Here is a 16,045-nt window from a genome sequence, read left to right as displayed (position 1 = left end):
TTGATAATACGCTGGAAAGCTTTTAGTTGGGGGCTGAAGGTGATGGCTAGTGGCGTTCTGTTATTTTCTTTGTTGGGACTGTCCTGTAGTAGATAACTTCTGGGCTCTGTCAATCTGTTTCTTCACTTCAGCAGGTGGGTATTGTAGTTGTAAGAACGTTTGATAGAGATCTTGTAGGTGTTTGTCTCTGTCTGAGGGGTTGGAGCAAATGCGGTTGTATCGTAGATCTTGGCTGTAGACAATACATCGTGTGGTGTGGTCTGGATGAAAGCTGGTGGCATGTAGGTAAGTATAGGTTTAACGTTTATTTGCAGACAACTGTGTTATAAGGGCCATACATAGAAGATTATTTGACTGAGTTAAACTGCTAGCACTTATGGACAAGAAGCTAGTCTTTTTACATGAATACTTTATGTATTCTGCAAGGAATCGCATCCAATGTGTATTCTATCAATATTTCATCCTTAATCAGTCTTTTTCTATATAAAGTGTCCATCAGAAGTATTTAGGCATTGCTCCAATAAAGAAAAAGCTCAACTTTGGTCTCAAAGGCCCATAATCTAAATTTTATGGAATATTCATATATTCTAAGATCAGGAAGGATCATTATGATCATCTAGTCTGACATCCTGTATATGACAAGGCCATAGAACCTTCCGAAAATAATTCCTGGAGTATATATTTTAGAAAAACATCCAAGCTTGATTTTAAAATTGTCAACGACGAAGAATCCACCATGAACCCCAAATCTTTTTCAGAGTCACTGCTTCCCAGGATAGAGTCCCCCATCCTGTAAGTATGGCCTACCTTCTTTGTTCCTAGATGGATACATTTACGTTTAGTTCTACTAAACTGCATATCGTTTGCTAGTGCCCAGCTTACCAAACGATTCACATCACTGCTTATCAGTGATCTGCCCTCTTACTTATTTAAAAGTCCCTTGGTTTTTGGACCATTGGCAAACTTTATCAGTGTTTATTTCATGTTTTCTTCCAAGTCATTGATAAAAATATTAAATAGCATAAAACCAAGAACAGTCCCCTGTGGGATACCACTAGAAACACACCTGGTCGATGATGATTCACCATTTACAATTACATTGTTAGACCTATCAATTAGTCAACTTTTAATCCACTTACTTTACGCCATGTAAATTTCATATCGTTTTAGATTTTTTTAAATCAAAATGTTACATGGTACCAAGTCAAACACCTTACAGAAGTCTAAGTATATTATATGATCTCTATTACGTTTATCAACGAAACATGTAATCTCATCAAAAAATATATTAAGTTAGTTTGACTGGATCTATTTTCCATAAACCCTTGATTGGCTTTATTTATATCACCCTTCTCTAATTCTTTATTGATTCACTCTTGTATCAGCCACTCCATTATCTTACCCAAGATCAGTGTCAGAATGACAGGCCTATAAATTACCTGAGTCATCCTATTTAACCTTTTTAAATATCAGTGTCATGCTGTCTGGAGTGGCTCATAACTGTAAGTGCCTACCTCAGGATAGACTGTGAAAAGCAGGGCAGACCCTGCAAATTGGTTGTATGTTCTCTAATTAGATTTCACCAAGTACAGTAGAACTTCAGAGTTACAAACACCACAGGAATGGAGGCTGTTCGTAATTCTGAAGTGTTTGTAACTCTGAACAAAACTTTATGGTTGTTCTTTCAAAAGTTTACAGCTGAACATTGACTTAATACAGCTTTGAAACATTACTGTGCAGAAGAAATATGCTGATTTCCCTTTTTTTTAGTAGTTTATGTTTAATGCAATACTATACTGTATTTGGAGGGGTTGGAGAGTTTTTGTGTTTTTTCGGTCTCTGCTGCTGCCTGATTGCGTACTTCCGGTTCCAAATGAGGTATGTAGTTGACTAGTCAGTTTGTAACTTGAGATTCTACTGTACTACAATAGTCTTATAATGGAGTCACAGACAGTCCCCTTAGACTCTCCAGTCTATCTTGCCACCTAGGTAAGCTGGAATATGTAATAAATGGTCACTTGCTCCAAAAGTCACAAGACATTCAGGTTATACCCAGTCACAAGAGACCAGTTACTCATCTAAGTCAATGTCCATCCCAGATCTCACACCAAAGACAACACTGGTAGCCAATTCTATAATAAACTAACTAAAGGTTTATTAGATAAGAAAAAGGAATGACAGTCAGTTTGAGAGATTAAAGCAGGTAAAATATATAAATAGGTGGGTCACAAACTATAAATTGAAAAAGTAGCAGAGATGTAGTAATCTGCCAGATTCCCAAAAGTCTTCTAGGGCTACCCAGAGTAACTCTGGGGATCTCTGTCTTCTCGTTCAGTTTTTCTGCCCTGTTAGAATTCCAACAATCCAAAGATGATAAATTTTTCCTTGTGTCCATACTTATAGCATCTTGTCACAGAAAACATGATGACAGGATGACTACCCATGATTACCCATGTGGTTTCTTCCTTTGAGGGCAGAGAGAGAGATAGAGGAGTGCATTTAGAGTCTGATCTCTGATCATCACAACACAATGACCACTTGCCTTCAAATGAGCAAGAATTAGCACTTTCCTACTTAAGCTCTTTGTTTGCATTACACAAGGTTCCTCTGCAGAATAATAGCATCTTTATACAAATCTATCATGTTTACAACCCATGTAAAAAACTAGACAATCTAAAATTGGAAGAGTTTGTTCAGAGTGTCAATAACCTATATATTATTTGTGAAGACTTTAATAGCTGTCACAAGACACCTCAGTTGCTACCCAGTATACTGCACTGCCTACCCAGTTCATGTGGCCTCAGTCACCGACACACACCAGCTAGTTAACCTTTCACAACGTGTGTATTTATTCTTTCCTTACAAAGTATAACAATATACTACAGGCTTACAGCAAGATGAGGCTTCCATGAAGCCTTCACTCCTCAGCCCAGGATCATCATCTGAGCTTCTCCTTGCATCCTGTTCCGTCCACTTATATCCCCCCCATGACATCATTAGCTCAGTAATAACCACCATAATCCCCAAGATAAATTGATTAATTGGGTTCAATTAAGCCTGAACTCTTCACACTGCTGCAGCAACCTCAATGACTGGGGTACTACTAGTCACAAGCCATAATGAATTGTGGGGAAGCTGGGAAACTGATTATAATGGCAAATGCTTGGAACAGTTCATTGACACACACAACCTAGGTTTACTCTAGTGGATGGAACCTTTTCATGTTTAGATCTGGAAACTGCAACAAGCAACATAGCAAGTAAATGCAGTTAGGAAATCTATAAAGAAGATGCAATGGGAAGTGATCACTCGCCTATTCTAATTACATATCGAGGCCAAGGTAATGTTGAAAACACTGAAGGAATTCCTACTTGGAGCCTTAGAAAAGCAAATAGGGGACTCTTTAAAATTAAGTGTGCTGAGAATCAAAGTACCAATTGTATAAGTTATAGAGGAATTTCATGATAATACAACAAACGGATTGTAGCAGCAGGCAACCTAGTTACATGTGAGACATCAAACTGCTACAAACTCAGAAATCCAGTCCCCTGGTGGAATGAAGATTGTAAAGCAGCAATTAAAGAAAAAAATAAGGCATACAAACAAGCAAAATGTATAAATGAATAGCAAGTACTTAATGAACTATAAAAGATGTAAAGCAGTGGCACAATGAATTATTAAAAAAGCAACAAGAATTAGAGGAAAAATTTGTGTGAAAATGATCAAAGATTCCAACGTTTCAGAGATATATAAACAAATTAAAAGAATAAAAGGGATACAGCATAAAAGCAAATTTATACCTGGTCTTATGGTCCAAGATAAAGTTGAAAGTTCTAACTTAGGAAAAGCAAACAATGTAGCAAAAGAATTCCAAAAACTAGTAATGATGCAAATCAAAGTAAAGAATTTTGTGAACAAAAAATGAATGTTTGCTGGAGAAAACTGTGAGCTCTCACATGGTAGGTAGAATATAAAGATGACATACTGAATGAAAAATTCATCATACATGAACTCAAAAAAGGTAGAGACAAAAGAAAAAATACAGAACCAGATAAAGATAGCTTGCAATGCTTAACCATCTACTGGAAGGGAGTTTAAGAGTTTTATTGAAATTATATAATAATATATGGGGGAAAGGAATACTACCGGCAGAGTAAATGCAAGTGGTAGTTATACTGACAGGAAAACCTGGCAAATTACACACAAGACCTGATGCATATAGACCTATTGCCCTCACATTGTGAGTGGGCAAAATTATGGAAACAATGCTAAAAGAGATTAGTAGCATACTTGGGAAAAATGAAATTATAAATTGTGTACAAAGTAGTTTAAGGAAAGGAAGGTGCACAGTCGATCATATTGTAAGATTAGAAAAACTACAAAAAAACATGAGAGTTGATAAACAGAGTTCCATCTTTGTGAAAATAGAGAAAACATATGACATGCTATAGAGGGAAGTCTTGCTGTATAAACTAGCCACAACAGGAATAAGAAGAAGAATGTTCTGGTGGATAAGAGGCTTCTTAATTTATAAAACCAGACAAGTCAAGGTGGGGGCAGCTTTGTTGAATATTTATAAACTTACTAATGGCACTCCACAGGGGAGTGCTATCAGCCCAACCCTGTTTAACATTACGATTAATGATCTCCCGGAGAGTAAACAGGCAGGAATAGGTTTAACTCTATTTGCAGACGACTGCGTTATAAGGGCCATACATAGAAGATTAAGATAACTGTGGAGAGAACCAATGAGGCGCTCAAGGGCATCTCAGAATGGAGAGATTCTTGGGGATTCTCACTTGCTAAAACAAAGGGAATGATCTTAACAAAAATGAGGATTGGAAAGAATGGAACCAATATCTCTATATCCAGAAAAAATACACGTGGTTCAACACGTTAACTCATGTTAACAACATGTTCAACATGTTAAAAATACAGGTGGTTCAACATGTTAACTCCCAAGAATGTATGTTCCATAACAAAGTAACTTGGAAAAGTCATATAGATAATATCAAGACTAAATGTAAAGATAGAGTAAATCTGAATATTTCTGGGAAAAACTTGGGTGCAGATAAGAACATGGTGTTGATGCTGTATAGGGCATTAATAATAACAGGAATCTATTACAGATGCCAAGCCTTTAATTCCACATCTAAATCAACACTAAAAAATATTAGAGCCAGTCCAAGCCCAACCTCTGCAAGTATTAAGACTCTGTTGTGTGTGCTGAGGGTAGCAACCACAGAAACACCTATAAATTTAAGGATGAAACTGTTAGATTTAAACTTTTGGGCTAGGCTTAATGGAAATAGTGAAGATAAGAGTACTAAATGAATATATGAGGACTTTTGAGAATTAAGTAGGCAAGAAATAACTGGACACCACAAACTCCCACATGCCAACAGGATCAAAAGGTGAGTAAAAGATTTGGGTGAAAAGGAAGATATGGAAGTAATTAAAGTCTTTGGTCATGGTTGGAACAAAGTAACCCTGTATTTATACCCTACACACTATTGTAATAATCTTTGTACAAACTATGCCTTGTGAGGTATCATTTGAAAACTAATAACAAATTCGTCAATAATATCATGGTGACGTATATGTAGCAACATTATATGTAAAGTTATAAAATCCCCCATATGAGGTTATTAGCGCATGTTCAAAACCACACAGCCCTGCCAGGAAACCTCTGTTTCCTAAACAAAAGAATATGTGTTTAGCTCAATTTACATATATATGTAGTACATAGGGTCCTTGAGCCAGCAATGGGAGGAAGTGGCAGGAGACAAAGCAAATTTGTATTTCAGCAAACGCAGGTGGAAAGATAGAGAAAGGCTCTTCCTTTGCCACCAGACTCCATGTCACCCCCTTTACTGTTTGAATAAACTTAGAAGTGGATTCTTCTGAAGATTACCCCTCAGAGGGAAGATTCACTGGACTATAGAAGAAAGGTGCAGAGAACATCAGGTTCTCTCTCTTTCACCTAAGAAGACAAAGGCACCAGCACCCTACGGCCTCTGGGAGAGATCCTGGCCAAGGAAAGGGTCCTTCCCCATCTTGCTGGAAGATTGTGGGTGAGAAAGGCCATCTTAAACAAAGCCTTGAACCAAAACTTGCTAGATTACGTTTCAGACTTTTAAATGTATGTTTTGACTTTTATTAGCTTTTAGCCATTTCTAACTCTCTCTCCTATGCTTGAATTCACTTACTATCCTATCTTCTTTTGTTAATAAACTTGTCTTATTTTTAATCTAAACCAGTCCAGTGCTGTGTTTAAACGGAACTGTTTGTTAACTCCAATAAAGTAGAAAACTGTGGAATATTGACAGCAATGAACCTTAATATCGGAACTGTCCCAGAGAGGGCTGGCCAGTGCAGGATATATGTTTTTCGAAAAATTCGGGACTGGGAGTGTGATGGGGTCACCCTGCAAATAGTACTCATGGCTGGTGGAAGCCAGAGTGTGGTTGGTGTGTTACTGACAGGCTGCTGGGGTCAGAGCTGCTACCAGGGTTGCAGTGATACACAGAAACTCAGGGTGGAACATGCATTCTGTATGTGAGTGGCCCAAGTTGGGAGCCACAACAGCAAAGTATTGTGAGGCACCCAAGGTTATGACAGGTGGTAACAACCCACCACTGATCTGGATTGCACACCAGAATGTGACAATGGAAAATCAAAGTATGGACAGTTGTCTCTCCAGTTCTGGATTTGGAATTATACTATAAAACAAAGGAAAGAGCAGGACTGTCAAATATGGTGACTATGATTTATTAGATTATATATGGCAAATCGGATAAGCATTGCCAACTATGTATTGATAGTTCCAGAGATGACACCACACTCAGAGTGGGAATGACCTTCTGATCCCTGAATTTGGAATTAAGAAGTCTATGACACTATTCAATTTTGTGACCATTAGGATGGCTGAATTGATGGGCATACTGTTGGCACTGCCCTGGATAAAAGATGTATGCTATGACTGTTATCCTATCTGTCTCTTTATCAGGTTAGATGATGGTTAGAAGTGGGGGCCTCAGAAAGTAAGAATGAAATTTTGTTCTTCACTACAGATATAGCACAACTGGGTATACATATAGTAATAGTGTGGATTCTGGCACATCAGGATACCAGGAAATGAAATGGCAGATTAAAGCAGCAAAAAAACCTTAAAAAATGAGAAGGTTGATATAAAGAACCCTGTGAGTAAACAGGGCTTTGAAAGTTCTTAAGAGAGAACTTAAGAAAAAATAGCAAGAACTACTGCCCAAAGGGGGAGGGAAGATGAAGAGTCTATGAAATACACGTTAAACTGGAGGATAATGGTATATTTAATAGCTATGACAACGAGGAGTCCTTGTGGCACCTTAGAGACTAACAAATTTATTTGGACATAAGCTTTCATCAGCTGCATGGAGTAGAAAATACAGTAGCAGGTATATATACATAGTACATGAAAGCTACTGTATTTTCCACTCCATGCATCTGATGAAGTGGGTGGGTTCTAGCCCACAAAAGCTTATGCCCAAATAAATTTGTTAGTCTCTAAGGTACCACAAGGACTCCTTGTTGCTTTTGCTGATACAGACTAACACGGCTACCCGTCTGAAACATGTCACCATTAATAGCTATGGTAGAAGAAGTGAAGTAACTTTATGTAGAGTGCCAACTGGTCAGTGTGATGTGAATGGTCATTTATAATTACTAAACAAGCACAAAGAGAGGTAGTGTGACACATGCAAAATTCAAGAAACAGTTGAGCATCTGCTGTGGCAATGCAGGGAAAATTACACGGAAAGAAAAATTCTTTATGAAGAACTGAAGCACCTCAAGATGAAGGAACAGAGTCTGAAAGGATTGGGGAGAGGACCAGGAAGGTGGGATAGCATTAAAAAAAAAGCATTTCTTCATTTTAAGGCTACAGGACTGAGTGAGAAGATATAAATTTTTGTTTATGTGAAAACTGTGCTGAGGCTACTGTGCCATGCAATGACAGGAAAGGAAACTAAAAAGAAGCAGGGGGAGAGTGAAGGAGAGACTGTCTGCAAGCAGGAAGCCAAGCTATAGTTTCTGGGACAAGGAATCTACAGGGGAAGAGTCTGGACTATGGGTAAAACTCAATTGGGAGATCAAGGGCCTGGCCCCTGTTGAGACAGTGCCAAATTATTATTATGAATTACTGTGACTAATATGAATTAATGTGGTGCTCACGAATTTGGTATGGCTTGGTATGTCTAAATTTGCTAGAGGGTTCTGGGAGCAGGGTTCTCTTAGTATCAGACCATTGGTATGGAAATTTACTAAGAGTACTGAACTTGCACTTGAATTGTTAATCAAAGGCTCTCTCTCTCTCTCTCTCTCTCTCTGTGTGTGTTTCAGCTTGGAACTTTGGTCATGTCAGCTGATGGCCAGCTCATCAAGTAAAGAAAATGCAGAAAACACACGCGATCAATGAGCTTTTTACTGAATGTCCTAGGTCAAATTGATCCTTTAGAATGGCACCACACTAACAGCTTAAGTAAATGATTGATGAGAGAGTAAACATCAAATGGCCTTTGGTCTGTCTCTTTTTGAAGCCCCCTTCCAAAATATTAATTAGAAAAACAAGTAATGAAATGCCCACCGGGCATATTTCAGGGACATGTGACTCCTTTGAGAACAAAAAAGCTTAAGTACTAAGAATATCATACATGTAGTGTTAGTTCCCCAGTTAATATCTGAAGAGGTGACAATGAAGCTTGCCCACAAAGAAATCTACAATCATCCAAGAAAGACAGCTGGTCCTTGTTGGGGATTCAGTATTCAGAAAAATTAAAAGAATATTCTGTAAGGGACAGGCAGACAAAAGAACGGTATGCTGTCTTTCCAGAGCCAAGACATCACGTGAAGATTGGATTGGCTTCCAAAGTCGACAGGCAAGGATCCACTTGTGATGGTTCATATCGGCACTAATGACACTACATCACGGGATCTGTCTCAGATAATTCATGTGAAAGAAGACAGAAGATTCTGTGTAAGTGGTGGCTGGCTAAGTATGTGGTGTAGGGTTTTGATTTCGTGGAACATTGATCTGTTCTCTGGGGGCTGTATAGCTTGGTATAACCTTAAGTAGAAGTCCTCAGAGGCAGATTGAGAAGGGCATGAAATGAATAAAATGGGAGGGTAAAAAGGGGGAAGATATGAGTACTCATTTAGCATACAATTGAGATGTTGAGAACAAATATAATCAAGGAACCAAAGGACATGAAGAGAAGAAATTCTTTATTTGCCTATACACCAATGCAAGCAGCTGAATAACAAACAAGGAATTGAAATTGCTCATTTATGAGCATAAATTCAATCTAGTTAGTATTATTGAAACCTGGTGTGGTGAGTCACATGAGTGGAATGTTAAAATCAATGGTTATAACCTCTTTAGAAATGATCAAGCCAGAAAATGGGAAGGGGTGGTGGCACTTTATGTCAAAAATGGTATTACCTGTTTCTGAGTCACTTATAACTTGGAATAAAATTATGTTGAATGTTTATGGATCGATGTCCTAACAGATTATGAGCCAAATCAGCTGGGAGGAAGAATTTACTCAGAAAAACATGAATAATAATTGGCAATTGTTTAAGAACACTTTACTAGATGCCCCAAAAGCCACAATCTCGCAGTCAAGGAAGAAGTTCATATTGGTTAAAAAATTGACCTGATTTACAGGGGAAGTGAAGGCAGATTTTATATATATATATATATATATATATATATATATATATATATATAAAAACACATGGAAGAAGGGAAAAATGGATAGTAATGAATATAAATAAGAAACTAGGAAGTGTAGAAAATTGATAAGGGAAACAAAGGGACTCAAGAAGAAATCTAACTGTTCTTAACTCTGCTGGCCTTAGAAATAGTCTTTTAAGTATATTAGGAAATGTAGAACAGTCGACTTGGGGTCGGCATGCCTAGCAAGTAGCTTTTTATAACAAGTCTCCCTACTTAGCTCAGCTCCACCCCTCATCACCAGGAAGTGACTAATCACTCAGACTTCAAAGCTAAAAGGGCCCTTACTAAGGCACCAACAAACAAACCTGTTTCAGCTGCTTACACAAGGGCCCATAGCCCATACTCAGAGAACAAACAAACTGCAAACAAACAACCCACAGACAAACCAAAGGCACCACTCACCAAATTCTGCTACCTTCAAGCACAGCCCATAGCTACGCCCTCTTTTTTTAGCTGCCTCGGTTCATGGCCACTGGATAGTAACTACAGTATACAGGAGTATACAATAATGACATTATACTATTACATTGTATATCCTATCAATCATATTTCAAATACACCTATTATATACTAACCTAGTAGAAACATTGCTACCGCCTAACTTGCGTGTTCACAATATAGGAAATATTTCCATGAATAGCAATGACTCATTTTTAAATATTATTTTATTCTCTGACATGATTTTGTAGGTAATCAGCCAGCGCACTGACTGTCACAATTTAGATTCTGATTGATTGATTTTCGGTGGTGCTGAGCAATCCCAGTTCCTGTTGAAGCCAGCGGAAGCTGCAAGTGTTTGATAACTTTAAAAATCAGGCTACATATACTATACATGGTACCTCTTCCATTTTATATGCCTTTGGTGGCTCCTTGTTCTTCCAGATGGGTATAACACCCTCACATGAAAGGGATTAAACATGTTTGGCACCTATAAAATGTCTACTGATCTAGATTCTAAAATGATAAATTACCAAATCAAACCAAATCTTTAGTGTGAGGACATAAACACAAAAGAGCCATGCTTTAAGCAGCCACTAGAGAACAGGAAATTCCTACGTTTATTAGGCTCCCCACTATAACACAACCTGACCCTCTCTGGAAACTGAGGAGGACCAGGAACCCTACACACTCCCCATCTCAGTTTCTTTATAATAAAAGATTAAAACTTAACTTATAAACCAATGTACACACATGCACAGTACAGTCGATTTCCTAGCCCTGTAATGACATGTGGATATAGTTTCTGCATAGTTTGCTTTTTGTCATTAATGCATTCCAGTTTCTCTGCTAGGTGTAGTCCTTTTATTGAAACCCTAGCCGAGTTCTCCATCCTACTTTCTGTCTTCCTCCTATTTCCCAAAGAACTGACCACAAACATCTAATGTATTGTCACTAGCCCGCATAAAAAAATTGGTCTTTGCAGACCACTCCCCTCAGAAAGGAATTGCAATTTTTTTTTGGGGGGGGTGACACTCCATACCTCAAGGGAACACTCAGGAGCTCCATGTTCATTCTTGTAAAATGATTGTGTGATATCCAGTGCAAAGCATCGGGTGTCTTCAGAAGGCTTATGATGTACTGAGCATTGTTGTTATAGTAATGTTATAGGTTATAATTTCATGTATGTAGTTATGAGGCTGAAAATGGATCCTCATGGCTTAAAATAAACCCTCTTGGCAAAAACTCTCCAAGAGCTGAGAGACAGTTCACACCTCATCAGGGTATGTATGGGACAAACCCAGCCCAACCTCACAGGAACAAAGGATGCTGGCTAGACAGCAACAAAAGAATCTGTTGGACTCTCGAGAGAGCCCTTCCTTTTGTCAGTTTGGAACTGTGATGAGGTAATGCTCACCTGACTCTGAAGGGGATGGGGCAAAGCCAAGAGGGAAGAAAGGACATGATAAAAGGGAGAGACATTTGCCATGCTCTCCCTCTCTTTTCCACCTACATCTACAGACACCACCACCACCACCAAGTGACTGAAGCGTTGATTGAAGGGGAGAGCCTGGCTGAAAAGCAACCAGCCAGCCTGTGGCGAGAAGCATCTAAGTTTGTAAGGGCACTGAAAGCCTTAAGATCAGCTTAGAATGAGTTTTGCTTTTATTTCATTGGACCAAATCCGACTTGTTATGCTTTTACTTATAATCACTTAAAATTTATCTTTGTAGTTAATAAATCTGTTTGTTTATTCTACCTGAAGCAGTGTGTTTGGTTTGAAGCATGTCAGAGACTCCCCTTGGGATAACAAGCCTGGTACAGATCAATTTCTTTGTTAAATTGACAAACTCATATGAGCTTGCAGCGTCCAGTGGGCATAATTGGATACTGCAAGACGGAGGTTCCTAGGGTTGTGTCTGGGACCGGAGATATTGGCTAGTGTCATTTGGTTGCAAGTAGCTGGGAGCAGCTTACATGCTAGAGGCTGTGCATGAACAGCTCAGGAGTGGGGGTTCTCACAGTAGAGCAGGGTAAGGCTCGCTCCCAGAGTCAAGGATTGGAGTGACCTAGCAGATTGCAGGTCCAGACAACACCAGAGAGTAACGTTACGGAGGATGTGGGGGGAAGAGAGAGAGAGAGAGAGAAGAGAAGAGATAAAATTGCATTGACTACTGTCCCAGTATCACTTTCAAATTTAAGGTTTCAACTGTTTAGATTGTGTACTAAGGTGTTGTCTGTTCTACTGAGTGTATAGTCCCTAGAAGTATGGACTTGTCATCTAATCAAAAACACTTCCTCTTGGATTGTTTCCACTACTATTAGTGATCTGCATGCTATTGCAAAATTTCACGTTTTGGCATCTCCCACATTCGGTCTCTTTTGCTGGATGTTGTTGCCAGCTGTAGCTTGGTGACCTGTCACATCTTCCACAGATTTCCAAACTTCCTTCCTGTGACGGTTGGATCACAGAAAACCGCTTTGGGACAGCCACCTGATGTGCTGAGACTACCTCTGAGCCTGTTTTCCCTGCAAACTTGGGACTTCAATGCCCTACCTGGTTGTGCCAGACACGCTAGCCTGCTACAAACACAGACCCCAGTCTGAACCATGTCCCCCAAAAGCTTCAGGCTGAACTGAAAGCAGCTTAAAAAGTGTTCCTGTCTCCAGCACTCAGATACCCAACTCCCAATGGGGTCCAACCCCCAAATAAATCCATTTTACCCTGTATAAAGCTTAAACAGGGTAAACTCATAAATTGTTCACCCTCTACAATACTGATAGAGAGGTATGCACAGCTGTTGGCCCCCACCCCCAGGTATTAATATATACTCTGGGTTAATTAATAAGTTAAGTGATTTTATTAAATACAAAAAGTAGATTTAAGATTTACATGGTTCCAAGTAATAACAGACAAAGTGAATTACCAAGCAAAATAAAATAAAACACGCAAGTTTAAACCGAATATAGTAAGAAAGTGATTACAGATGAAATCTCACCCTCAGAGATGTTCCAATAAGCTCCTTTTACAGACTAGCCTCCTTCTAGTCTGGGTCCAGCAATTATTCACACTCCTATAGTTACTGTCCTTTGTTCCAGTTTCTCTCAGGTATCCTTTGGGGGTGGAGAGGTTACCTCTTAAGCGTGCTGAAGACAAAAATGGAGGGGCCTTCCAAGGCTTTATATAGTTTCTCTCTTGTGGATGGAAACCCCTCCCTCCCCCTGTGTAGAATCCCCTCTACAAGATAGAGTTTTGAAGTCACATGTCCAAGCATGACTTAGTTCTCTATAGAAATGTTCCCAGGAAAGCTCAGATGTGGATTGGCATCTATCAGGATCCATTGTTTGCCAAGTATTTCCATTTACTTGAATAACCCCTTCACGCTATGTTGATCAAATTTGCCTTAGGTGCTTTTTTACAGCAAACACTTTAAATACAAGCATAGAGCCAATGCTCATAACTTCACATATAAAAATGATACACGCAATCAAATAGGATGAATATATCCAGTAGATCAGAACCTTTTCAGAGATATGTTACATGGCATATCTAGCATAAAACTATTTCAGTCATATTTACATTCATAAGCATATTTCTATAAAGCATTATGGGGTGCAACGTCACACTTCCCATTAAGAATCTTTGTCTCCTACCATTTAGTTGAGCACTGTTTTGATGTTGTAAATTTGGTCTGACTGCTCCTTTCATGTTTGTGTCAATATTGTCTGAAGCAGTCTCCCCGATGCTGCTAGCATCACATTGCTATTTCTTTATGTTTTCTAGGATTCTCACTTTTCCGAGTGTAAGATCCGGGTCTAATTGAACCTGTGCTGAAACTGATACTTCTTGGTATAAGAGACATCCTGTCTTGTATTAAGAAAAGGAGTACTTGTGGCACCTTAGAGACTAACAAATTTATTTGAGCATATGCTTCCATGAGCTACAGCTCACTTCATCGGATGCATTGTATTAGTTCTTCTTTTTAACGGTCTGTATTTGTTAAGTTCAGCATGAACTAAACTGCAGTGATAATATCCTCAGCTGATTCCTCTTGTTCCTGGCACCTTCTATTAAATGTAGCCCTTTCCTAAATGACATTCTGTCTGCCTATCAAATGGGCATCAAAAGCCTTTCACTTTGGAGTATTCTTTTCCCCTGCCCCCATGAGTGAGGGGGTAGGACACTGAGAATATGCAGGCATTTACTTGGAATTCTTGTGCTTTCTCTGTAAAACCAGAAGTCATCTGGGATTGTTTAAGTCTACAGATCCAGCAAGGCCAGCTACCAAAAAAAAAACAAAAACAAAAAAAAAACCAAACGTTTCTAACAGAGCCACACGTGTGATGGACTCCATTGCTGCTCTGAGACCAGGCTCTACCTCCTTCCTGCTGCTGTTTTCACATCTCCTCCCTGATTTTTCCCACTGACTCGCCATTCTGGCTGTCTGGAGCATGGGGTAGGGGGGCAGAGGGGTGTCTTTTCCGCCTGTTCACTCACTTCTGACACCATGTAGCTTAGGACACAAACACACAGAGCCATGCTTTAAGCTGTAACTAGAGAATTCCCTCACCAAGAAGTTCCTCTGTTTAATAAAATCCCTGCTACAACAGTCCTCCCAAGTAACCATTAAGGACCAGGAACTCCAACTACTCCACCACTCCAGGAAGATGTTATTCAATGTAAGATTGCTCATCTAGAACTTGAGCCAGCAAGGTGCTGAGCTCTTGTGAGAAGCTGAAAGCTCTGAACTCCAATTGAAACCAGTGGAAATGGAGAGAGCTCAATAATCACAAAAAGAGCTCTCGGCATCTCGCTGGATCAGGTCTTTACTCACCACTTTAAAAAAAAAAACAGCTGTGACTGAATGGGATAGTTAAAAGACAGAGAGTCTGAACTTTGGAGGTATTGACGGCCAAGTTTCTCAAAAGGGAATAGTGATTTTTGGGTGCTCAACTTGAGATGCCTTAAAGGGGCCCAGTTATCTGTGTGCAGATGTTCTTCACTTTCTGAAAATGAGACCCCCTTCAAGTCTCAAGGAGTTTCAAGTCGGGTACTCACCAACTGAAGCATCCTAAATCATAGCCTAGAGTTCTTAATGCCCATTGATTTCATCCAGGCAGTCTGGATATCTGGCCCAGCTGCTGCATAAGTGGTGGGAGGGGCTAAGAGACTTCCTGTACCCCTTTCCTTCTTCTTGGGTATCAATGCAACACAAATTAAGATTTTACCTAGAGTTTCTTATAAGAGGTGCTCCTCTTGCACATATGGGCTGCAGGACATCAGAACAGAATACACCTATCAAGGTGCTATGTAAATCCATAGAAATGTGCTTTCCCAAAAGCTGTGTCTGTGGTTCTGTACAGCACAGAAAATGAGGGCTATTTATGCTGGTAATATGTGCACACACACAGAAATGCAAGGGTCAGAGATATTTAGTCAATGGAACAGCTACGCCTGGAAGAAATTCAGAGATTTGTTTTGTTTCCTATCATTCAAACACCGATGGAAAAATTATGAAAACAGGAATAGAAGCTGTCAAAGGAGTAGCATTGTGTAATGAGGAAAGACACTTTAGAGAATAAAATATGGTTTGATTTCTGCTTGTCAGGATTCACTGAGGTTGAATAGCTCTGGATTCACTATTCAAAAAGGACAATGTAGTTTGGTGACTAGTAGTAACCAACAGCTCTTAGACCTACAAATCACCCTTTGAAAGTAATGCACAGCCAAGCACTTAGAGTAGGCCATGTCTAGTTGTATAACCCTGCTTTCTCACAGTGATTAATGTGACTGTCAAGCATTTATCCTTAGCGGCCCTTTGTCCCACTTAT

The sequence above is a fragment of the Dermochelys coriacea genome, chromosome 1 (assembly GCF_009764565.3).
Source record: "Dermochelys coriacea isolate rDerCor1 chromosome 1, rDerCor1.pri.v4, whole genome shotgun sequence".
NCBI lineage: Eukaryota > Metazoa > Chordata > Testudines > Dermochelyidae > Dermochelys > Dermochelys coriacea.
The sequence above is the reverse complement of the archived record's forward strand: the minus strand, read 5'-3'. Positions refer to the sequence as shown.